Source organism: Abramis brama (assembly GCF_963993115.1).
Source record: "Abramis brama genome assembly, chromosome: 1".
NCBI lineage: Eukaryota > Metazoa > Chordata > Actinopteri > Cypriniformes > Leuciscidae > Abramis > Abramis brama.
In genome coordinates, this window is record NC_139963.1 from 37,152,713 (window position 1) to 37,178,841 (window position 26,129).

Below are 26,129 nucleotides of genomic sequence, written 5' to 3' on the forward strand. Positions count from 1 at the left end.
CAATTGCTAAAGTCATCGCGTCACTACGGCTGCCATTAGAAGCTCTGGTATCAGTGTCCAGAGATACGCATTTGGGAATGCACATGCACAAGCTGGACCAACCTATAAAAGAGCTTAAGACAACATTTATGGAACAGTTCATGTCAAATTTGAAATATGTTATTTAAATGTGAATATGGCAAACAGTTTTTGAGATTTCAGTATCTACCCATTGAAGCAGATAAGAGTTGGTCTTGCATGAGCGAAATAAGCCGCTGAGTGAACTGTGAATGTCGACCTCAGATTGCTTCTGTCAATGCAATGCTTTTTTCTTCTGCCGCAGTGTAATATCTTTAAATTATATTCATTAGAGGGCTTTCCTCAACCATTAATATATTAGTAACACTTTTCAATATGGTTCAGTTTGTGCATTAGCAATACATTAATGAATAAGGGTATCTAACTAACAATGAACAACACTCAACCCCAAAAAATAAATGAAAACATCTGTCATTGCTTTCTTAAACTCTTTTTGTTTCAAACTCATGAACAACGTTATTACTTTCTATTTGATCTGTGAAACATAAAACAAGATATTTTGAAGAATGTTGGTTACCAAACAGTTTGGGAACCAACTTCCATATAGACTACAAAACAATGGAAGTCAATGGGAACTAAAACTGTTTGGTTATCAACATTCTTCAAAATATCTTGTTTTATGTTCCACAGAAGAATGCAAGACATACAGACTAGAAACGAGTTCAAACTGTTGAACCCCCATCACTATCGGTTAATGCTAATTTAAAATATTGTTCATTGCTAATTCATGTTTGTTTATAATATATAAACTTCATTTAATGTTAAAAATGTTAAAAAATATATTTTTAATTAATATTCACCAAGATTAATTCATGCTGTAAAAATGCATTTTTATTAATGCATTAAATGAATAAATATTTCATGTTGCACAAACTGAATAGCACTGTAAAGTCTTACAAATATAAATGCAATTAATTCAGTTTCATAAATGACATATAAATACATTAGTAACTGCTTGACAGCCCTAATACAGCTACACAAGAGAAATGACATTTCGCCCAACACGCGTGCATTTATAGAGTCATGACTGACATGGAGAAGTCACAGCTCATGACAGCCTTTAATAGAACAGCACAAGTGCACCATGGCGAGCGCTGGCAGATGTATGTTCCGCATGAAGAGCGGAGCAGCGGCAGCCTCAGGGATGCAGGTACATGCAAAAGTTTCTGTCGCCTCTGATCAGATAACGCCAGCTGCTGAGGCCCCTAGCTCTGTTCTCAGAACTGTCCTGATCCTCTTTTCCTCCTGAACTTCCAATACGTACCCTGCACATCGAGCATGACAAATAATGGATTACGGGGATTAGAGACAGGCGAACATGAGAAGAGCCATATGTCTCGAACCTCCTCCTGACCTAGTGCATGCGAAGGAGAGATAAAGCCTGCATGTGTGTGCATGTTGCCAGTTGCAATGATACGGCGAACCAAGAGAGGGCGGCGCATTCGTGATCCGCCGTGCTTCGGCGTAAGGCGAGAATTCATTTGCGAAAGATAATTGTACATTTCCGGAGGGAAGGGAAGAGGCAGTGAAAGGCAATAAAAGAATGAGTCGACATCGCTACGCACAAATGGTGCTAATGAGGACGGTGATCAGGACTAAATGAATCCAATTAAGAAGCTGTTATTCTCAGACCCCATGAATCACTGTGTATTCCTCAGGGATTTACGGTCACCCTGCGAAAGAAACACGGACAAGCTGGCCAAACCTCCCGATTCTAATAGAAACATATGTCCATCCTACTCTAGGACGGTCTGGAGCATCCGAGGAGCCACCAAAGCGAAGTGTCTAGGGCCGCCAGGCTCATGGGATTGGCGGTAAGAAAACGATTACCAAGGGATTAAGAAACGATAAGTACGGAAACAAACCCACTTTAAGAAGACACTTTAATTTTACTGTGCCAAGTTTGAAAGCAGACAATAAAGCTCTTCAACGCAACCCCTGTGGGAATGAATGGCTTATAAACGGAGAATAATAGCAGAAGAAGTGGCCACTGCAGGACACCGACAAGCAGGAAGACGAGAGGAGGAAGAACAATAGCACTACTGACTCCTCACCTCCTGACTAAATGCGAATTACAACAGCTAGGCACTTCCTGTCATCGGCCTATAGTGTCACATGCATGTTCATTGTCTTCCAGTGGGGAATCATTGTTATGAAATCGGAAATGTGGTGCTAAACTGCTAGTTACTAAGAGATTGGCATGAATGGGGAAAAACCACACAACATTTGAAAGAAATAGCAGTTTACGTCAGGGCTCTCAACCGGTTCAAGGAACGGAAACAAACACAATTTTAACAGGAACATAAACAAAAACTAAATCAAGTTTAATCGTTCTGAACAGAAATAGAATATGAATTAACAAAAAGTTCAAAAGAACTGATTTTATTTGAAACAAAACTCTCTCTTCACTCTCACTTTTGATCAATTTAATGCATACTTCCTAATTAAAAATATACATTTCTTTAAAAAAACAAGTCTTACTGGCCTCATACTTTTGAACAGTAGTATACACTACCATTCAAAGTTTTGGTGTCTATACTATTCCTGAAAAAAGAAAGAAAAAAGGTTTACACTGTTAAAACGGTTTACACAAAAATATTATGCTGCATTAGATGAGATCTGTGGGGACGTCACAATCGTACTGCATTGTGGGACATGTAGGTGCCTGAAGTGTACATATGAAGTAGACTCGCTCCCTCGGTCAAAATCGAGGGAGCGAGGGTCTGTCCATATAAACTTCCCTCGTCCACTTCACGAAGTGGAACGCACTTCAAAATGGCGGCAAGGATTCCCCCGAGGGGAAGTGCTTAGGGAAGTTCGCAAGTGCGTGTCTAAAAGTGGACTGGAACGCAGCCTTGTAGGAAGACCACGAGTGCTTAGGGTGCCATTTGGGACAGGGCCTAACATGGCACTGGAAACAGGAAACAGGAAACAGGAAACAGGAAACAGGAAAGGACCACAAAGTACACTGACTGGAGTACATAATAAAATCATAATATTACTGTACACACCAAACGCGAATAGCGCGTAAAATTCGCGTCTACCGCGTCTAGTTGGACGCTTGAACATTTTGAATCCATTCACGCGTCCAGAGTGAAATTGACGCACATTTATGAAGGATCTTGTGACACTGAAGACTTGAGTAATGATGGTGAAAATTCAGCTTTGCCCTCACAGGAATAAATTCTATTTTTTGAACATATATTCAAATAGAAAACAGTTATTTTAAACTGTAATAATATTTCACAATATTACTGTTTTACTGTATTTTTTATCCAATAAATGCAGCGTTGTGAGTATAAGAGACCTCTTTCAAAAACATGAAAAAAATCGTACTGACCCCAGACTTTTTGAACAGTGAATACTGTATATATATATATATAGGAACATTTTTCAAACAAGTTTCTAAGGTTGCAAAATACTTCCCCCATTTGCTATTGGTTAGCCAAACAGATAGTCCTGCCCAAACCTCACACCATTCGCTGGGGCAATGTTGCTGAGTTGAGCTGGTCAAGATGTGTATGTTTTTAGCTTTTCTTAGTGCTCTTAAAATCTTCTTAAAATGGCTTACTTATTCTTGTCTCTGTATGTTGAGAAAGTATTTTAACATTAAAGAGATTATACACGTTAGCTTTAATTGCAAATCAGCTGCATTTAAATGCTAACTATCATTTAGCTATGAAAGTCTCTTCCATTGCCTGCTTATTCTGGACTGGATTATCCTTTGCCTCATTTCAGATGGTGGGAGTGTGAACATACAATGGGACGAGTGAGACGAATCTTTCCTGATGCCGCTAGCCATCCTTTTACACCTCTCTGTGTAGGTGTCCATAATAGCCAGAAAATAGTAATGGACTTGGTCATTTTTACAACTGGCTGCAGGGCCCTTCTGTTTGAGGTGGAACGGTTTGTACCAGACAGTAATGCAGTAGGTCAGGATACACAGTTTGCAGTCTAATAATTTTTATTTTTATTTTTATTTTTTTAAGTCTCCAAATGTTCTCCATGATATTAGAATTTATAAAAAAAACAGTTTCCTATTTGAAAATATTTTAAAATGTAATTTATTCCTGTGATGCAAAGCTGAATTTTCAGCATCTTTACTCCAGTCTTCAGTGTCACATGATCCTTCATAAATCATTCTAATATGATGATTTGATGCACAAGATACATTTCTAATTTTATTATGACCATAGAACGTTTGAAAAGTAACTGACACTACTGGAAATTCAATCGAGATGGGTTCTATGGTCAGATGAAACAAAAACAAAAAAGAGCTTTTTGGCAGCAAACACTTAATAAGGGTTTGGTTCATACAGGGATAAAAAAGTACCCCATGTGTAAAATGAAACACTCTGCTGTATCTTTAATGCTGTGGGCCTAATTTTCTGCCAGAGGTCCTGGACATCTTGTTCAGATACATGGCATCATGGATTCGATCAAATACCAACAGATAAAAAATCAAAACCTGACAGCCTGTGCTAGAAATCTTATAACAGGCCATGTTTGGATCTTCCAACAGGACAGTGATCCATCAAAATCAAAATCAAAACAAAAATGGGTCACTGAGCACAAAACCAAGCATCTGCAATGGCCATCCCAGTCCCTGACCTGAACCCTATAGAAAATGAGTGGGCTGAACTGAAGAGAAGAAGCGCCAACATGGATTGGACTGGGAATCTGAATGATCTGGAGAGATTCTGTATGAAGGAATGGTCTCTGATCTCTTGTCAGTTATTCTCCAAACTCATCAGGCATTATAGAAGAAGACTCAGAGCTGTTATCTTGGAAAAAGGAGGTTGCAAAAAGGGGGCAAATAATTGTTCCCAATGTGTTTTGGAGAAAAACATTTATTTCATGATGTGATTTTTCCCCCCACTTTCAATTTTTTTACTTCAATGAAAGGTTTGATTTGTTTTAATAAAATATCAAAAGGATAAAAAATGCAGATTTATTTTTACAGCCATCTTTGATCATATTTACCAAGGGGCTAATACAGCACTGTATTTATTTTATTTGTTTTTTCCAGTGCAGGGATGCTAGCAATGAGGGATGCTGTGAAGCAGGTGAGGATTTGAGGCAGCAGTGGTTGGAAAGAAACGGTTGAGTGCACAAGGTAGAGAGAAATGGGGAAAACAACAGGCGCGGTGCTAGTTAGTCAAACAGTACGAGACCCTTGGTGATTTGTGAGTCTAAAGGCCCCACAGCAGCAGATGTACCACTCTGAAGGAGGGTCAACTGGGTGTAACTCGCACGGCCACAGAGAGGCTTATCTTAATTCTGAAGGCTAGAAAATCTAAGATCCCATTCGTGCGTAGTCCCTCTAATCAATGTGGACAGGTAATTCAAATGAGAGCAGGAGAGAGCTTACTGCTTTCAGCTCCGCGCTGCTGCATGGCAACTGCAAGGCACACAACCCCCCCACCACCCCACACACACACACACACACACGTCTACACCCACAGCAATTTAATCAAACACACTTAGAGCAGGCAATAACAACAGGTATTATGTAACATAATCATCCACATGAGCCAGGGTTGAGATTACTAATAACAAGCAGTGATGAGCAGAACTGTTTAATACCCCTATATTCACTCCCTAATTGTTCTAACCTGCCAGAGATCTCCACAGAGAAACCCCCGTGAAAACATACCAACAGCTCTTTGGCATGTAAAGCGGGAAACTGAGAATGACTCAAAAGAACTGAAACCATTCGGGGAGGATTCGTAAATGAATCCCTCCAAAAGACAAGACAACAAGCGTATTTGTTTCTGGCTTTGGACGCATTCAGTCGAATGCCATTAGATGAGTCATGTGCGTACTGTATCTCTCCATTACTGTCATCAGTCGTGGATTGAGCAGGTGGTTTACTGGGGTTTCTCACCTGCTGCTGGCTGCTCTCCAGCCTCTGCTGAGACTCAATGCTCTAGTGCCCTGATCAGCTGCTGCAGAAAACACAACACACCAGTCCTGATGAACACTTTTACTTTTACAGCGTATATGCATCAATATCTGTATCTGCAGTTACTTTAAAGTCATAGCTACAAAAAAAGCTGTTGAACATTTCCATTGTTATCGTCCAGGGGGGAAAAAGGCACTGAACACGTTCCTTCTTCTATGATAGCATTTCAGACTCATTTCAAACTTGAAACAATTTTGAAACACAAAACAATTTAAGAAAAAGCAAAAATGTGAACATAAAACATACTCCAAAAGACAAAAAAATTGGGGGAGGGGGACAATTATGTGACAATAAAACAAATAACAAGAAAAATACTCTTTTCTAAATGAACACCAGTGTGTCTTTATTGTGTTCACTTGTTACCCGATAGCTATACAGCAAAAATATAATAATTTACGCTACTGTTCAAAGGTTTGGGGTACTTATTTTGTTTTGAAGATGAAATGAACTAGATGTTTAAAGCCAACGTACATGCTAGATAAGCATTTGTGTAATTGGACACCTCACAGTTACTGAGATATATCTTTGTGACAAGTTACATTCCTGCGTGACAACAAGCACCAGTCTCCACTGCAACATGAAAACCAAGTCAACAGAAAATCAAGTCTGCTGATGAGAAATAATACACGCACAAATGTCTTAAATTCTTAAACAGCTCTCAAAAGTGCCTCTGCTCCTCTTTGCACCAAAACTCCAAATTACAGCATGTAAAAATTGTCAAATCCAATGAGCCGTGGCACTGTTAAATATCCCCAGGCTCACTAAAGCAGAAGTAAAGCAGAGAGGAAGCCATATACAGATTTCCACAGCCATGGTCTTTTGACTTTCCCTTTGATATCTGTGCTTTCCAAAATTCCTTCCAGGGGTCATAGGACATCTGTCTTACATGATGTCATGTAAAGCAATGTTTTGACTTTGAGTTAATTATTCTGTATCAGCAAAGACAACCGGTTCTCCAGGCAATAGAGCTTCCATTCATGCCTGTTTCCCCCCCCCCCATGATACAAACAGACCAAGCAAGAGAGATCAACTCCAGAGGTCAAAGCAATCTGCATTTTATTGTCTTACACACTAACTGTTAATATTACCACTGAGCAGAGCAGAGATCTGCTACGGCATGAGCTGTTCAGAGCCCGAGAGGAGTGAACGCAGATGCAGTCCAGCGCAAACATGGGCATGACAAAGGCAGCAGTATCCTCAGGGCTCACTGCCAGCGTCTTACACTAGAACTATGCACCTGCTGCCAAAATGTGTTGTTCACACACACATATACAAGCAAAATATACACCGGCGAGGACATGGAGCCATGGAGAACTGTCTGGCTTTCTTATATTTGCAGATGTGCCTTGCAGAATGATGATAACGTAACACGACGGATGTAGATTTTTAAATGTTGAGGTCTGCACCAAATCCAATTTTTGTGACCAAAAACTGCACAATATCACTGTTGAAAAGAGCAGCATATATATATCTACAGCATGCTCTTTTCAGCAGTGTTGTGTATAGATAGATAGATAGATCGAGCCAGGACTCAAACTCAGGCCCCCTGAAACGCTACTGCATTGATATCGGAGCAATGTCCACAAGGCTATGGCTCTGATATAAAAAGCATTTTTGAACAAATTGGTTGAATGAATGATTCAAATGACTCATGATTCATAAATACAGTCATTTGTTGCCACCTACAGGCATAACATGAAAACTGCAGAACGAGCCACTGAAAAATCCCAACCACTAATAAAGACTAATAGCCTGGAATGCGCAAAAAGGCGTGATACAAACTGTTGGACTCGGTGTGCTCGCAAATATTCTACACTTTAGTGTTTCGCCTTTTAGTTGCACTGGATTGTTTTCTCTCCCGCCGGGCTTAATGCATTTGTGTCAATGCAAGATGTAATGTTATGAATTAACATTTCCAGTGTATTAATGATGTCCTGGTGTGTGCAGTGTACTGTATCGATTTCCACTTCAAAAAGAAAAAAATGTTCTAACTAAAAGCAAGTAGTAAAATCAAAACTGAAATCTGTGAATACTGAACTGGTTCATGGCAGAAACATCTCTTCATATGCTTTAGCCTGACTCTGACTCTATTTCTCATATTTCTATTTCAATCTGTAGAGAATTAGACGTTTCTCAGATGAATCTGTGATTAAATGGTAATAGTCCGATGGGAGAGTGAAGAAGAAAGTGGGGAGGAAAACATCAATTACTGAGTATGTGATTAAAGTTTTATATGTCACTCAACACAGCTTAATTTTGTGACCAGCTGATTTGGTGTAAACAGAGGTGATGTGTAAGATATGTGCGACAAGGGACAGTGTATCCTTCAGAGCACCTTTCCTCTTCTTCACAGGTTAGATGGAGCAGCTTCTGGTCCATCTCCTGAGGGAATGTCTAGCAGAAAGGCTTCTTGCATATTTAACCAGGACTTTGCTCTGCTGATGAGATGAGACCTGCTTTTACCATGCTCTTTTCAGAACATTCCCACACTGGGACACACCACTTTATGTTGGGATACAGAGAGGCAGAGTCAGGATTGCATGTTTATATATTTTATTATGTATATACTAAATGTAAATGTAAATGTAATACGATGAAACCAGCATTGGCTCTACCAAGGCTCATAGCACTGGAGGTTTCTGGAGCAATGTGAGTAATGAGAGGTGAAAGACACAACCACTCTAATTAAAAGTACACAGGAAAAAAACGCGAACCACCAGAGATAAGCATTTAACCGTGAAAATATGATCAGACAGTTAGGGATACAGATGTTAAAAAAAAAAAAAAAAGTCTCTTTTCCACTCAGGGAGATATTCCCCACTGTTGAATGTGGGTAATGTAGATTTATATTGTGGTCAGAAGAGATTAGAGTTTTTAATCAGACCCAGATCTTATTGGAATATCAAATAGAATTAATTGGATTTTCTGCCTTTTTATAACGTGATTAATGTGCCCAGCCCTCGTCGTTTTAAGCAGCTGGGTGCCTTAAGAGCCTCAGCGCTTTACTGTATTTTCACGAGCATGCTTCACTCTCATGGGTGGAGAGGAGCAATAAAAGTCACACTCATAACAAACAAGGTTGACAGCGTATGAACTGAGTGGATTTATTAATTCAAAGGTCATAAATCATAGCTAATCTGATGAATTATGTAATGTTAATCAAATAAGATTGGGTTTGGTTTGCCGCAGGAAGGACAGCACTTCTGTTATTGTCTTGCCGATTACCTGAGCACATCCTTGGAGGGATTTTTAGATTTGGTTATTACATTTAGGAAATTCGAATGAAGGAAGGAAAAGGTCTGTGTTTGTTGGGGTGTGGGGAGAATAGACAATGCATTGAATTTCTTACTGGGAATGTAAGTGTGGGCAAACTGCAGCATGTTTGTAAGCAAATTACCCTTTCCACAATGAGGATACAAGATAGAGCTTGTTTAAAAAGAAAAGAAATGTGAATTTAGTCTAAATTAAGCTAGCTTGGGACCTAATGCTGATTTGTTGCAAATCATAAACTTTATTTTTTTGCAATAAATGAAAGAAAAATGATAAATATGAATATATTTTTACTGCAATAATTGAATATCAGTTCAATAGATTGTGTAAAAATGGCACTGTTGTATGATCATCATTGTATTCAGATGAGAAGGCCAAGACCTCTGAGGTGGGAGGGGTAACCTTAAAAAAATAAAATTGGACGATTTGTACACCATTTGTACCCTATCTGCAGAAATTGCCAAGATGCGAGTGCCAAATTTATATTTGCGAAGCCTCAAAATGGTTGTACAATTTGTTTTTCTGTACAAGCACAAAATGTTGAAGCTAACATACAGCAGAGAACATTTGCTGACAGCTGTTTGCATGCATTTATGAGGGAAATATCAACAAGAAAATGAGAATTAGAGCAATGATCCACAAAATTCCAAAGCCCTTTTAAGAAAGACAATGCTTTTGTCCATGGCATAGCCTTCCCATTTAAGGCCAACAGTAACCTCTTTACTCACTTTTCTTCAATCCAGTCCAAAATTGAGAGCCTTTATATACAGACTAATTTCTTCTTTACATTTTTAGATGCCAGAAAAAAATACAAATGGAAAAATAGAGCACCAAACCTCCCCTGAGTTTTCATCATTTGCGCATTTCATTGATTGCCTTTTATAACCCTGCATGTTAAATATTTCATTACTAATCGATCTAGACTTTAAAAGCCTCATTTGAGAATGGCTTGATCATTTACTGTAGTATTCAAGAACACACACAAGCACAAAACAGACAACATTAGGCTGGAATATCCTTCTTTACTTGCATCTGATAGCTCTGTAAAACTGGAGTGTGCCTCTCTGCGCTGCTTTAAATCTATAGGACGTTTTAACAGCGTGTACACTTACTCCACGGCTGTGTAAAAGTGATAGGATCAGATGGAGGTAAATACCCACAGCACAGCCTGATCACGTTCTACTTTTTTCCTGCTTTTCTACTCAAGCAGAACCCAGAGGAGATCGTTCTCACGTCTTTAACTCTCTCACTGCTTTCTGGCTCAGGTGGTCCAGTGCTGAAGTGAGAAGCTGTAATTGGCACGCAGTGCTTCCGTGAATATCCATATTTATCTTCAGGATAACACCTCACGCGCGCTACAATCTCCAATCCCATGGTGAGAAAGTGCATTTCGTGCTCCCCTTTTCTCTCTCTCTCTCTCTTTTACAGTATCTCTCTCTTCCAGTCTTTTCCCGCCTTCACAATAGGTAATCAGCGGGTCATTCTGATTGGCTGTGAAAGCCGGCGCTGTTTAATGAGAAGCAGTGGGCATGTGGGTAAGGAGACAACAGGTGGAGCATCAGTCTCATGCGCTGCAGCTGGGGAGGCACCACTGTTTCTACCAGCTGTCGGGCCTGGATAATAATCATTAAAACCGCAGGCCTGCAAATCATCTTCATGCAACACGGGCAAGGCTGCCGTTAAGGACTCGCGTATTATCGCCTCATTTGGCAAGAACGTTTTCACGTGAAAACGAGGGATGGGTTTTGATCATTTCGGATCGACATGCCAACGTAATTACTGAAATCCACCTGGACTTTGGCAAAGCATGTGAACAGACGGGGGAAGAAAAGGCGGTTGAATGAATGTCACAGTGTAATCTGAATTGGGAATGTCGTAAAAAGGCTTTCTTTAAGCTTGGCATGCAGTGAGATCGAATTTATTGCTAAGGGCACACAAATATACTGAGTTAAATTGATTTAATTCAGTAGGTGTTGCTGTGTGAAGTTGCTGCCCTGAAAGCCCAATGCTACGTCCACCTTCATTAGGCTGCAATCCATCATCATCGGATTGGCCGCTTTTGTGGAAATGACTAGGCAGAGGTCTACATCGCTGGAACCACTCAAGGCAAAACAACAAGTGACAAACATTTTTTAAAAGGCTGCAAAATAATCTGTAGCTTTTTGCCGTTTCGTCTCACCTATTCCCAAAACGGATCCAAGAAAAGACCACAGGAAAAAGAAAAATCGCCAAATAATATCCCAACTGTTTCTGCTAGACAACAATGAGATTAAATGCTCAAATCACCTTCTTGTGAGATTTCTCTTCTGATTTTTTTTCTCAGACATGTGTCCTCCGGAGTTTCAAAAGAGATAGCAACAATGACACTGTGATTAGATTTGCCAAGATATAAACTCCAACATCTTTCATCAAATTCTTCCAAGATCAAATTATCTGAACGGTGATATCTGGTTCATTTTGTAGCTCTATACTCTTACTCTGTCAAATACACCTCATTTCTTTCTCAGAGCTCAACAAAAAAAAAGATGGCCTAGGGATAATATGAGAGAGTTGTGATGAAAATAATTAAATATGTGTATATTTTTAAAATTGACAAAAATATATAAATATAAGCACAGATAGATAGATAGATAGATAGATAGATAGATAGATAGATAGATAGATAGATAGATAGATAGATAGATAGATAGATAGATAGATAGATAGATAGATAGATAATCTCAGTTACATCTCCTGAGTCTCCAATAAACTCCAAATCATTAATGATATATTAAGATGTCTGCCTCCACTTCTGAGTCCCCGAGTGTCTGTAAAAATCTGGATGTAATACTAAAGCAGATTGTCAAACCAGCAGGTTTATACCAAGCTAACAACTAATTTTTCAACGAATATGGATTTGAATCTTTCCAGAGTGATGTATGCACTGTAATTATATACAGATGCATGTAAACCTCTGAATGAAATTAACGCTAAAAGAGGTCTGAGCAAACAGAGGTCCCATCCATAATTGGAGCGTTAGCATACAGCGTAGCCAACAAACTGTGTGAATATTGGCACATTTTTAATAAGTAGACGCTAGGACTGTATGTTTTCCGGCAACTTCAGAGACAGTTTCTATGGCAACTGTGCTCTTTATCTCCACACTGCAAGGGAATATCAGTTGATTTCCCAAAGATTTCTAATGAAAGTAGTGCTCTTTAATCATGTGACCTCTTAACTAGGCATTAGATAAATTATATAAAACAATCCCCAGCCCTTAATTATGGACAGATGCTTGCTCTGAGGTAAGCCTCTGCCAGCCAAAAGTGAAATTTATGGTCCATCGTGGCAGAAATGCTTAGAGGCCCTTAAAATCTGATGCATTAAAACCCATCTTGGCAGCTGGTGCAATCTGCAGTCAGTAGAGTTTAAAAGACATTTTACTTAATTATCTCCTGAACTTTGAACATCTATAGGAGTCCTTAATGGTATTCCGGAAAAGCAGGGATCAATGTTGCATATTAGCAAGAGATTGGTCATAGAATCTCTGCCCTTTTGGCTTTGTCATATTAATAGCATACTGTATTAGTAACAGGTTCTTGTTAAGCGCTTGGTCACATTCAGCATCAACAATGCTCCACATGTCTGCTAGAGAACTCTACAGACGCCCCTGAAAATCTTCCTCCCTGTTAAGTATCAAAGCTATTTCTCTGAACCAGTAAATGGACAGATGGTTGCAAGAGTCTTATTGAAAACGTTTCCTCAGACTTTAAACATTCCACAGTGCTGATTTTGTATTTTGTATTTATTTATTTATTGGAGGAAATGGCAAGTTGTTGATAAGTTACATGAGAAATGTGGGTCTGTCATTTCAACTGAGTCAAGAGGTTCTCAAGAACAATCTAGGAAAATATCTACACTGTAAAAAAGAAAAAGTTGCAGCCTTTTTAAGTATAATCAACTTGGATGTTTAAGTCATTTCAACTTAAATTACATTAAACTGACTTAAAAATTAGCTGAATTTGTATAACTTATAAATAAGTTGAAAATTGCTTAACTTTTTGATGAGTTAAAGCAATGTAAAAACATATGTCATAACTTATTGATCATATTATTTTTTTACAGATAGTTTAAAACATGCAAAGTTCATACAAATGTGCTCTTTGTATTTATGGTGCATGGTTTCATACGGAGCCCCGCACAGAAGAAGGAAATTCATACAGGTGTGGACCAACATGAAGGCGAGTAAATTATGACCAGATTTCCATTCAGTTGAAACCAGCAACCAGTTTTTTTTTTTTAAGAAGTATTTTTCCAAAAATATTACGTTTATAAAAGTTCATTCCTAAATATCGTTACGCTTAAGGAATAACACCCCATGACAATTTTCAAACGGAATTAAACAACAAAATCCATTTTAATTCAGAAACTGGTAAAATGCTCATCCATGAAGAGGCATATTTAATTAATTCGACATATATTAACTGTATTTTAAATTTATTTGTAGGCTCATTTATTTGCATAAATGCGTCATAGAAACACATTCTTCCAACTGACCAACATTACACATTTATGCCACCACCTTTGTATTTGAAGTTCAAGTTTTGTGTAAATGTCTTGGTGGCCGCTGACAAAAGAAAACAAGAAGATGTCTCAAAAGGATGGAAAATATTTGATATCCGCTGTTTGTATAGAGTGCACAGTTCACGCTACCGGCGTGCTTGAATACGGACCGATGACCTGCCCGACTCTTTCCTTTGTGATGCTGTCAGAGGAAAATATCCTCTCGTATACTTCTCCCCATGAACAAGATAAGTCTGTCAGAAATAAAAAAGGAAGGCATTCTGTCCGTACGTGATACGGCTCTACACACGGATAAATTGCCCTGCAGATTCAATTGGGGGGCAGGATGGAACTGAGGGAAACCTGAAGAGTGGACTGTTTGAATTGTCATGTGGGCATGAAGTAGCCTATTATTTACTGTGATGAACAAGCCACACAGTCAAATTATAAATGAGCTTTTCCCCAGGAGAGGGTAAACAGTGACACACTTGACACAAAGACAGACATGGTGTTTGCTTTCGCAGCTTTTTCCTCCTCTACAGCCATATGTACAGCACCACACGATGAATGATATTACCTTTGCTTCCCATTTGATTTCCTGAGAGACATCCCATTTTACACAATATCCCAATCTGTTTGAATTGTCTTTGGTGAGCAGACGAAGACATTAATCAGATCTGCAAGTATGAGACCGTTTGTTTTTTTGTTTTTTCTTCCAGAGGCCAAAAGCATTTTCTAGCAGATGGCAGTTTGGCTGTTTCCATGCACCTGTTTCTCAATTTATTTCTACTTTCTTTCTCAACACATTTCTAATATCTCATCCTATTCTGTCCCACTAGGCAATGAGTCAAATCTTGAAACGTGCTAAACGAACCGGTGCAATTTTTTCATTTTCAAATGGAATGCAAAGTGACAGACCATGTTTCCAGCCGTCTTGATTCCAGAGTATTCGAGATTTAAAACTATTGCTTAATACATAGTTCTAGTCATGAAATAAACAATGCAGCTCTGAAATAAGTCATGATATTTTAAACTTGGTTTCACTTTATTTTGATGGTCCCTTTAACACACTATATGTTGACTATAAGTAGCATTGCACCTACATGTCTACTAACTCTCATTAGAGTGCAAGTAGAGTATCAGTAGACTGGTAGGGTTTGAATAAGTTGACGTAGTTACTTATAGTCAATATAGTCCAGTCTGTTGGAGGACCATCACAATAAAGAGTTAGCAGATATTAAGCTGACAGTCTAATACTCTAATAAGAGTAAGTTGACATGTAGTTGCAAAGTTACGTATAGCCAACAGATTGTTGAAAAGGGACTGTCAAAATAAAGTGTAAAGTATTTGAAAAAGATACAAAGTCCAAGTACTTAATGCTTTTTACAGGAGAATGAAATACACAGCTAACAATGTAGTCTGATTATATACAATCAAAATGACTGGAAAATATTAAACTACACTGAAATAAATGGCATACAGTTTTCACTGAGAAATTGCTAGTAAATATCTTAACTAATTACAAACAAACAGCAAGTAACACATTCAATTTAAACATGAAATTTTGAAAAATTATTAGAGTGTACTGACTTACAGTCATTGATTATTAGTGTAACATTTTTACATTTTTTTTATATATTCAATTCTGTTGCATGTCCCCTGTTTGTTTGGACTTTTATGTTGTAAATGTATTTCTAGTTTCCTGTTTCCTGTGTCTAGTTTTGTAGTCATTTTGGTTCCCCTTGATTGTATCCACATGTGTGTGTCATTACCCTGTTATCTTGTTAGTTTGTCTGTATCTATAGCCCTTGTGTTTCCCATGTTGTTTGTCAGGTCTTGCTATAGCTGTCATGTTGGTGCGCTCAGTTTTGTTTACTCACGGTTTTGTTTTGCAGTTTTTGAGTTGTTTTATTCGATGGTTCATTTAATAAACCCACTACATTTGGATCCAACCTGCATTTGGATAGTCTCTGGTTTCGCCACATGACAAATACAACACATATATAAATATATGAGTTGTTTAAGAATGTAAGAAGACTTGATTTCGCCTACACTTTTTTTTTTTTTATTAGCAATGATGCTGATATGAAATTAATAATAATAGTAATACATAATTTCTATGAAGAAAATGACTGAGATGGGAGTTTTACTTCTGAAACTCTAAAATCATCACCATCAAAACTATCATTATTGCCATTGTTATATTGCAGTTTACAAACACACACATTCAGTTTTTTAACTATGCATTTTACTACTAAATTCACAGTTCATGGCTTCTGTCACCGAACTAAAAACACAGCATTCACAGTGAGCCAGCGTGTCGTTCATTTACAAAAAGATTTGATAGAAAGTAGAAATAGAAAGTATTGATCATGACAAGAGTATGAAAGCCCTTATATATCTCAGTGAGGGACCAGCTGAGGACACTATGCTTTTCCATCCAGCCAAAAGCAATATTAAGAACTGCACATGGAATTTACAAGAGCACACTACTGGACTCAGGCTTTATATTGAGAGTCTACCCTGAAATACTCTTATGCAGTGTATTTGGACTGCCGCACAAGTATTATATTGGCTTTGGCTTTGGAGTCATTGCACAGGCCTTGAGTTTCCATGTGAACTAATTAGAGTGATTGCTATATGGACATTTCTTTCAATAGGAAGCAATTTTACAGTGAGTGTGTGAAGTATATGCAAGCGTCAGCTCTTGCTTGACATGCAGAGTGATCAAGAATATTGATCCTGTTAAATACAATGACACTGTGATGGAACCCTGACTAAAGTTTATTCGTCATTCTAAAAGGATTTTAGAAACATTTCTTATTATTATCAATGTTGAAAACAAAGTTTTTGCTGTTAATATTTTTATGGAAAATATGATTCATTCATACCATTCAAAAGATTTGGGTAAGTACGATTTTCTTTTGTATTATTAATACTTTTATTCAGCAAAGAGGGAATAAGTTGATGCTGTTACAAAGTAAAATAAAAGCTATTATTAAAAAGCTACAATTAAGCAGCAAAAAATTCAGCTTTGCCATTTCAGGAATACATTTCATTTTAACATCCTGTGAATTTAAATAGTAAACAGTTCTTTTAAATTGTAATAATATTTCAAATACTATGGTTTTATTTGATTAAACAATCTTTATGTATTTTTTAAGCGTTTGTAGCATATAAACACACACTATACTATATTGTAGTATATATACACACAATTTTATATTAAAAAAGGAAGCTTTTCTCAAATAGCTTCACTTTTATTATGTTTATTATGTATATTATGTAGTAGACTGTTAAGTTAGGGTTCATGTTAGTAATAAGTTGACATGTAGTTGCAAAGTTACTCATAGTCAGTAGAATGCCTGTTGTGGAGCATCAAAATAAAGAGTTAGCAGATATTAAGCAGACAGTCTACTAATACTCTAATGACTGGTAGTTGACATGAAGACTTATAACCTTTTTAATGGCTGAAGTCTGATTACACTGTATTCTGTGTGAGCAGCATGTATGTAAAAGTTTGTATTTTTGAGAAAATGACCTTTATGTGTGGTTAGTAAATAAAAAAACATGTCCCCAAAAGCACAACTTTTGCTTTGCGTCACATGAATCACACATTTTATCGATACACCAATGGTTTATGATTTCACTGATCTTATAACGCCTAAAAGCATGGCAATCTGATTGATATCTGCACTGTGTGCATATTCATCAGCCAAGCACACATGAGAAAATGACAGCAAGAGAGAGAGAACTCTTTGAGGAGAGTGGCTGGCTGCTCAAAAACTCAATCAATAAAAGAACCTCTGAAGTGAGCATTGACAAACCTGTTATGTATCACCAGCTTTAATGGATTTTGCAGGTATACAGCCATGCTAGTCTGTATCCAGACCTCTAATTACTTCGCAGGAGGGATGACGACGACGACGACGAAGGGGTGGGGTGGGGGGGATATTGGAAATGTTCAATATCCCTTATGCTCCTGGACGTGATGCCTGATCACTAAAGGATTTGTCCATAATAAGAGTGCCGACAGCAAACTGCACAGTAATGTCTAGCAATAGACATTAATGAAAAGAGATACTTCAAAGTGGTCTCAGTGTATGGGTCAATGATATATGAGTGCTAAAGATGGAAAACATTTCAAGTAGCAATAGCGTATTTTCATTACACTTTGAATACATGCGACTGGACACATCTCAATCACCATTTGCAATGAATAAATAAATAAATTGTCTCTATGATAATATAATTTCCTTTTTTTCCTGTATGTATAGGTTGCACCACATGACATTTCTATTTCAAATAAATAATTTCATACCACAATATTTAAAAAAGTTTCCTTTTTTAAGAATGTCATTCTGTTAATGAGGCTTTTAAATGATGATATCAGGATAGTTGTATCACCCTGACATTTAAAAATGTATGGCAACAAATATATTATTTTGTTTATATATATGTTTACAGTTAGCCTACTTCTGATATCAGAATGAGTTTTATTTGCCAAGTGTGCGCAAACACACTGTGTGTGTGTGTGTGTGTGTGTGTGTGTGTGTGTGTGTGTGTGTGTGTGTGTGTGTGTGTGTGTGTGTGTGTGTGTGTGTGTCATTTTGTATCAAAATATACATATTTTAATAATCACAGAACAATTGTTTTCAAGTCATTGCATGTATGAATTGTATTTTTGAATCAATTAATAGATTTGACAAAAAAGAAGCCCCATTGACCCATGCCATAGCCACATCGATTTAGTTATATTAAATACTGTTTGGACTTAATTGCATCCAGTTTATGCTGTAAGCAAGATTCCAGATCTATTGCAAAACTAATTTGCATGTACTGTCCAGAACTGTAGCCTTCACTAACTACACATAGGTTCTTTAAAGGGACCATCTGTTTCACCAACAGTTCCAAAACACTGGTCCCACTTAGTCAATGTTATCTCATCCTAATAGCTTTGAGAGCATCATTTGTATTTAAGACAGCTGTGACTGACAGTGACATCTTCAGTGTTAGAGTTGCAATCTCCAAAGCAAACTTTGCCATGGTGCTTGCAGGGTTGGAATGGCCCATACCGCTCGGTAATCGCTAGCCGTGCGGTTAATGACTCATACAAGCTGCTGATTCAAGGTGAAGCTGTTAATGCCATTTGTGTGCTTTCCAAGAGATACAATCGCAACAACTGTGCAATCTTTGCTTTGCTAAATTGAAATAAAACAGCACTCAAGGGCAAAGGATGTAAGGACATCAGCTTTGTAATTCAACCTTATCTACAAGTTCCAGTCACTTATTTAACACATTGTAGAAGCCACCGGATGCTCACTGAATCCTCCATTTCCCCTTTCTGAACATTTGCTTCAAATTTTAATTACTTGTCAATTTCAAGCTGTCCCAAGGCTTAACACTTGCTGTCAGCTCCCAATCAGTCCCTCCCAACACGGCAGTGCATTGCTGCCAAGAGGTATTGTGCTCGGGATAAGAAAAGTGAAGAAAAAAACTTCAAAAACAGACCTAGTCTTGAATCTCCATGTCACTGTATTGAAGGCCCTCAAGCATTCAGGTATAGTAAAACCTTTGTTTGCTACAAGACATATCCAGCTGCTAATGTGCAGTGAAGCGCAAGGGACATCGCCACAGGCTTACAACATCCCCATCAATTTAAAATCAAAAGGCTGCCGTCTCAATGTGTAAACAAGAAACATCTATCAAAAGTACATACTTCATATCACAACAAATCAAAGCCCAATATGCCACTTCAGTCCAACAGCCTCTCATGGGTGTTCAGGACCACGGACAGGCCCTCCTTCCCTATTCAACCTCCTCCGCCTCAGTTCTAGGATACTGGCTTATGAATAAAAATAGGGTCCTTCCAGTCTCATATAGTCATGTCACATTCCTGCATGATACCAAGAGGTCTATCCACTGTGTTTATAGATACTTTTGTATGTATAATCTCAGCTATGTATAAGTGCCTATACCTGTAGCTTTCCTAAAATACAGCTACAAGTGAAATTGGTATCTTATTAATAAAGCATGCATGTCTAAAATTAATCAGATGCATGTTTTATGTATTAAGGTAATATGGAATAATGAATCTGCAGCCAATGAGATTGCTTGCTCAACTTTTATATAAAGTTCGTTGTTTGCTGTAAGCTAGTCCTGCAGTGCGGTTTCAGGGGTCCTCTGAAACCCTCCACCTCCCCCAGCTCCACCTGCCTAGATCTACTATGGGATTTATGTGTTTATTTATGCAGCATCAGCAATAATCAACATCAGCAGCGTAAGAGATCTAGTATATATTACTATATCTGTATATATATATATATATATATATATATATATATATATATAAAGCGACAGTGGAAAGTTTTATAATAATACAAAAGATTTCTATTTCAAATAAATGCTGTTCTTTTAAACTTTCTATTCATCAAAGAATCATGAAAAAAAAAATATGATGCTGGTTTGCACAAAAATATTAAGCAGCACAACTGTTTTCAACATTGATAATAATGAATGTTTCTTGAGCCGTAAATCAGCATATTAGAATGATTTCTGAAGAATCATGTGACACTGAAGACTGGAGTAATAGCCATTGGAAATTCAGCTTTACAGGAATACATTAAATGTTAAAATATATTAAGAAAGAAAACATTTTTTTTTTTTTTTAAGTAATAATATTTCACAATATTACTATTTTAACTGTATTTGTTATCAAATAAATTCAGCACTGGTGAGCAAAAGGGACTTTTTCAAAAACATAAAATCTTTCCAACCCCAAACTTGAAAAAGTGAAACAGTTCTGATTAAGAGTTATACTTGTTATTTTCTAGTTATTAACATCTTAACAGCCAAAGCAAGGAAACTATTTCAGTAGTTATTTTATTAGCTTACTTACAATACTATTTGTACCGCAGCTATAATAGACACAGAAACAAACCAACATTATAATAATGAAGCTATAATTTCAAATATCTCATAGTTTTGATTGCTATAAATGTCTGCTTCTGCCTTACCTATGTAAATATTCTCTTTTATTCTCCTCTGTACTCTGGATCACGGCACTCATCTCTCAGAATGATCGGTTCAGAACTGTCTTTATCCATTATAAACACACTCAGTGGGGCTGTAAAAGCCTTCTACCTCACATATCACCAACAATTGCACTTGTGTTTTATGACTCTATGTATTAAGTGAGCACATTGGGGTGGCTACATAATTTATCATTCGTTATGCCATATGTGAGTGTTGCAGGCATAAAGGATGCTTTTTATAAAGCCAGATAATATGATATTAATATGAGAGTGCTAATCCAACACCGCACATATAGACATACCGTTTTTTTCACCCCCATCTTGCCATCTTCCGCTCACTCTGTCTATCTGTCTGTCTATCCATCTCTCTCTTTCTTTCTCTGTATCCGCGGCACGATTGCTCTCTCCTCCACAAAGAGCCTGGCTCAGACACCTTGCATACAAAACAGCTGACTCAATCTTCAAGCTGCATAATCAAGATAAGAGAGATGGAGAGAGAGAGAGAGAGAGAGAGAGAGAGAGAGAGAGAGAGAGAGAGAGAGAGAGAGAGAGAGAGAGAGAGAGAGAGAGAGAGAGAGAGATGCACACATCTAGCAAATTATGTTTGTTTTTTTTGAACAACGCAACTCTTTGTTGAACGTTAGGTTATGGTTAGGCGCAGCTCTTGAGTAATTCCTCCTGACAAATTATTTAGATTTGATTTTTGGATCCAGAATGATTTAGATTTGCCTTTTACCAATGAATTAAAGTGAGGGTGGAGATCATCTATGTACAGGTTGTAGTGAATGATATTTCAGCAATGATACCAACATGCACAAAGATCCAAAATAATAATAATATTAATAATCATTCCGACACAGGGTTTTCAATCGGGTAGCCTGAATGTACTCCAGAGGGTCTTTGGGTAAGATATTTGAAACATATAAAACTTACATGTTCATGGCATTTAGAGCTATTGACTATTTCTAACTAATGTTAAGCACTTTTTTCTTAATAACAGTTATTATATATATATATAGTTACAAGAAAATATATATATTTTTTTTTTTGGCTCAAAATCTGGATAAGGGGTCCCTGGGTCTATAAAGGTTGAAAAAGCCTGCTTCAGTTGAATAACATTGATTATTTTAGGCAACAACAATACTTTGCAGGATAGGCAACCTGTTAGTCAAAATAAAACAGCTCTGTAAGACCAAAATTATTTAGTTAATTTGCACTTAGCATTTGAAAAATCTATTAAAATCCTAACATTTGGGTTTTGAGACCTCTGAGAGTCATTTATCAGTCTCAAAATACAAAATCTTTCATTCCAAATGTGCATGTTTGCTAAATGCATTTGCGTCTTTTAAAGGGGAAAGGTGCTTTACTTACAAGCTGAGACACCGTTACAATCTTACAATACACTGCTCTGACAGTAACATGCCGGACTAAGCTCTTTTCTTATGAACTGTGTTACTCGGTGACCTAATATGCTTAGGATATTTCTGAGAGTGAGTCTCAAAGTTCATGTAACTGTACAGTTATATCAGTCAAGGTGAATAAAACGCATATCCATTTGGATGCACATATTTCACAGTTTAAAGCATGCGACACTTGCATTTCACAGATAACTAGGCATTTGCACTGATACTCTTCAGTATACAGTCCTATAAAACAGATTATGTTTGGTAATTTTTCATGTCTTTTCTTTTTAAACCCCTTTAGCACTTTTTTTAAACAGAGTATGTTTGTAAAGTGTTATTTTTCTTGATCTCAAAGTTTTATGAAATCAATGCATCTACTCCATATAATTCTTTGAATTCTGACTTACTCCAAAGTATGTCTGCGTCATATATTCAATTTCAACTCAATTATAATGTCTCTGAATAATTTATTAGACTACTAGCTTCAAATGATTTCTTAATTTAGCAATCTTAACGTGCAGTCCTCAGAGAGAAACTCATGCACGGCTTTTTCATTCAACAGTAACTCTACAGACAACTGGTAAACCAATTGTATTTTAGATATACAGTAAGCAGCACACTTTCATGGTTATAACCATTCTGGAAATAGACTGGGCAACTTTCGGAGCTCTGTTGGTGTAAACGGATACGATTAGCTACGATAAGCGTATTTGCCATGTACAAATCGCACATATACTCACCCGATTTAATAAAATCTAGCGACTGAGGGCTGAAAGGGGCAATCGGTTGTCATTTTTATGGCTAAAGGCGAACTCTAGCGGCAAACTAAACCTGTCTGCTGTCCAAGGTTCTGAAACATTTGGCGACATTCTGGAGATGTTAGCGAAAGCACGAGATATTCAGTCCTGAAACATCTCTAAGTGAGACGCTTTAGAGTTCAACAACCCATCAACTAACATTCATATAGTGTTTCCTTGGTTAATGTAGCTTAGAATTCCATATATGACCTCATCCTGTCAGTATACATGTCAAATTATTCCATGCAGAATACTAAATGACTCCAAAAGAAACCCGCTCACAACTCGCGTGCACATTTGAACGTCGATATACAATCACGCCTTAGTGCAAAACGAAGCGAATTCATGTTCATTTCGAGTATGGTAAGGCGCGCTGTCAAACTCAACACATTCGACGATGCATTTATAAGTTAGACAAGTCACACCGAGGCATTTGTTGCAAATACGCGGGTGTACAAAAGCCACACGTATAACTTACATGTCACAGCCTACACTTGCAGTCGTTTCATTTCTCGTCCAACAAAACCAACGTTAGAAGCGACGTAGATGCGACATTCCAAAGCATTTCTCACTCACCTTTTTCGCAGAGCGAAGCGAGAGTCTCTCCGTAACCAAACCGGGGTCCCTATGTCACCATGTATCCCCTTGACATTTTCTAAGAGCCAGTAGATATCGGACGGGGGCACAAAAAAAAAAAAAAAAAACCAAACAGCAAAAAAAAAAAAAAAAACACACACACACACACAAGGTTCCTCTTGGCCTCGGAATACAAAGAGCTGCAGCTCCTCACTGCGTCAAGCGCTATCCTCAAAGATCCACTAAAGAGCGAGTGATTAATTCAAGGCAGAGCCTTTATGTATTCCGCACAGACAGAGACATGGCAGAGTTGTTTTGTCTGTCATAACGCGAGCGACAGCGCCTTACAACTATTTCCAGTCATTTATTAGTTGAGTTGAGTTGAGGAGCGGGACTAGAGCACTGCTCATCCACAAGTCCAGTTGGGGCAAAGTTAAATCTCATAATAAGATTGTAGGTTACTGCGAGGCTATAAATGGTGTGGGTTCGACACTGAACGGCTGTGTGCCACGTGAGAGAACTGATCTGAGATTTTTAACACATCACTGTACGCAGAAAGCATTTAAAAATTGCGAGTTATTTTCGAATTTGTAATTCTATAAGCAACACGTGGAGCAAAATATAGTAGACTGTGTAGAATAAACCTTTGGCAAACACTAAATTATTTAGGCTGCTGGTCGAGGCAGGAATATAAACAATTTACTATCTTGCAAAGTATAGCTACCACAATACCTGTTGTGCAGGAACACATTTAAAAATTAATAATAGTCGAACCGGTTTATGTTTGTCATTCGGTTCAGCTGAAGATTTTGCATTAGTAGAGCACCGCACGCACTACTTTTTAACGGCGCTTTACCACTACTAAACACATCTAAACAAATCTAACTACTAAACAAATCTCGCCCGATTTCGCGAATTGACTCTGAATAAGACCTAGTTGTTTTTAGTGAATCCAAAACAGCGCAGTGCCAAAAATGGACTCTTACTAGACAGTTATTTTAGTGAATCAAATAGGCTATAGGCTATAGCGCAATGGTCCAAATGATGCAGTTCGTTATAATGTATTTGAATAAAACATACCAGTAGTTCGACTCCTGCATAAATGAATAAACGAGTCATATGAACCCTTATGACTCAGTGTTTATTAAGTTACTCTGACTCCCGAAACTATATTACTTCCGTTATGAACTGTTATGTTGTACTTCAGTCTCGTGACACCACTGTCATCAGTGCACCTAAATTGACCGATTAATATGATTCAATTGTTCAATTAAAGATACAGGTGAATGAATACACATTTGTGAATGGATGGACAAATTTAATATGTAGTTAGGACCAATTATTGAATTTTAGGAAATGCCATTAAAAATCTGTAAAAAATGTTTGTTTTTTTAAGAATTCTATTCAATGTATCTCTGTTAGCTATCCTTTTTCAACAGACTGCTAAGGGCATGTAATAAGAATTGTTTTTAATTTTATTTCTTCAAAGTGCTAAACAGTCATTAATGGAACTGTTATTAAACCAGAATCGTTAACAGAAATATAATCAATAATAATTCCTTAGCAATTCCAATCCCTTGTCCACACATACTACTGTAAAATGCAATTTTACAATTTCTTGTCGTAATCGTACAGGGAGTGGATAGGGAAAAGAATGAGAAACATCATTTCATATTGACTTTCTGCACTCTTAGGAACGGAACAGCATCAATCCACCACATCCTCCAAATGCACTCAGTCACAATTTAAGGTTGGTAAACCTTTTGAGGTATACAGTTGACAGCCATTCTTCATACTTTGTAGCCTTGACTCTCTGTGGGGCTGTACTTGAAGAAGAGGGCAGGAGGGAGCTGTGGGCTGCTGCCTAAGTGTCTGGCACAGGATGGATGCATTGTGAGGCTGAAGTTCCCAAGCTCTCTGCAGCACTCACAAAGAAGCATGCATGCACTGAGTGGGCATCCATCTGTAGAGAGACGCTGGTGATCTGGTGCATTACCTACAGAGTGGCCGTGCTTTTGTGTGAGTCCACACAGCTGCAGGGCTGGGGCTGTCAGCGCTGACTGCTCATTAGAGTGGGCAGGCTCATGTGACGAGGTTAGGTTAAATGCTTGCTATTCCTGTTGTAGGTATAGCAGTCAATCGCACAGAATCAAACGGGGGGTGAGACAAGGGGTGTAAATTGATCCCTCGTAAGTATTATGCAACACAGCAAATGTCGTAGAGAGTCTGTGCTCAACTGGTGTCACAAATTTTCACTTTATTTAAAAGTATACTAGATTTCTCAAACTAATAATTAAGCTATGTTTAAGTTAGGAGGATGGAAAGGGCTGTAATTTGTATCCATTCTTATGAATTCCAGCTAATTAATAATGAAAGGAAGAGTTCTACTGCTAAATACCTATTGGTCTGTATGCTAGTTAATTTGATAAGTGCAAGTAAAACTTGCCAATGAGCAAGAGTGCCT

At 37.7% G+C, this 26,129-nt stretch overlaps 1 protein-coding gene across 3 annotated transcripts in view; it reads right to left on the minus strand.

Annotated features, from left to right (window-relative positions):
* elfn1a (extracellular leucine-rich repeat and fibronectin type III domain containing 1a) overlaps positions 1 to 24,174 on the minus strand; it is a 112,595-nt gene extending 88,421 nt beyond the window's left edge. For 2 of the 3 annotated variants that reach the window (XM_084087235.1, XM_084087236.1), the window contains exon 1: positions 23,666 to 24,174. The gene's annotated coding sequence lies outside the window, so the exon portion shown is untranslated. Of the gene's footprint in view, positions 1 to 23,567 lie in introns of all 3 variants that reach the window. The other variant, XM_084087237.1, reaches the window with a different exon arrangement.
* Between the last annotated feature and the right edge of the window lie 1,955 nt (positions 24,175 to 26,129).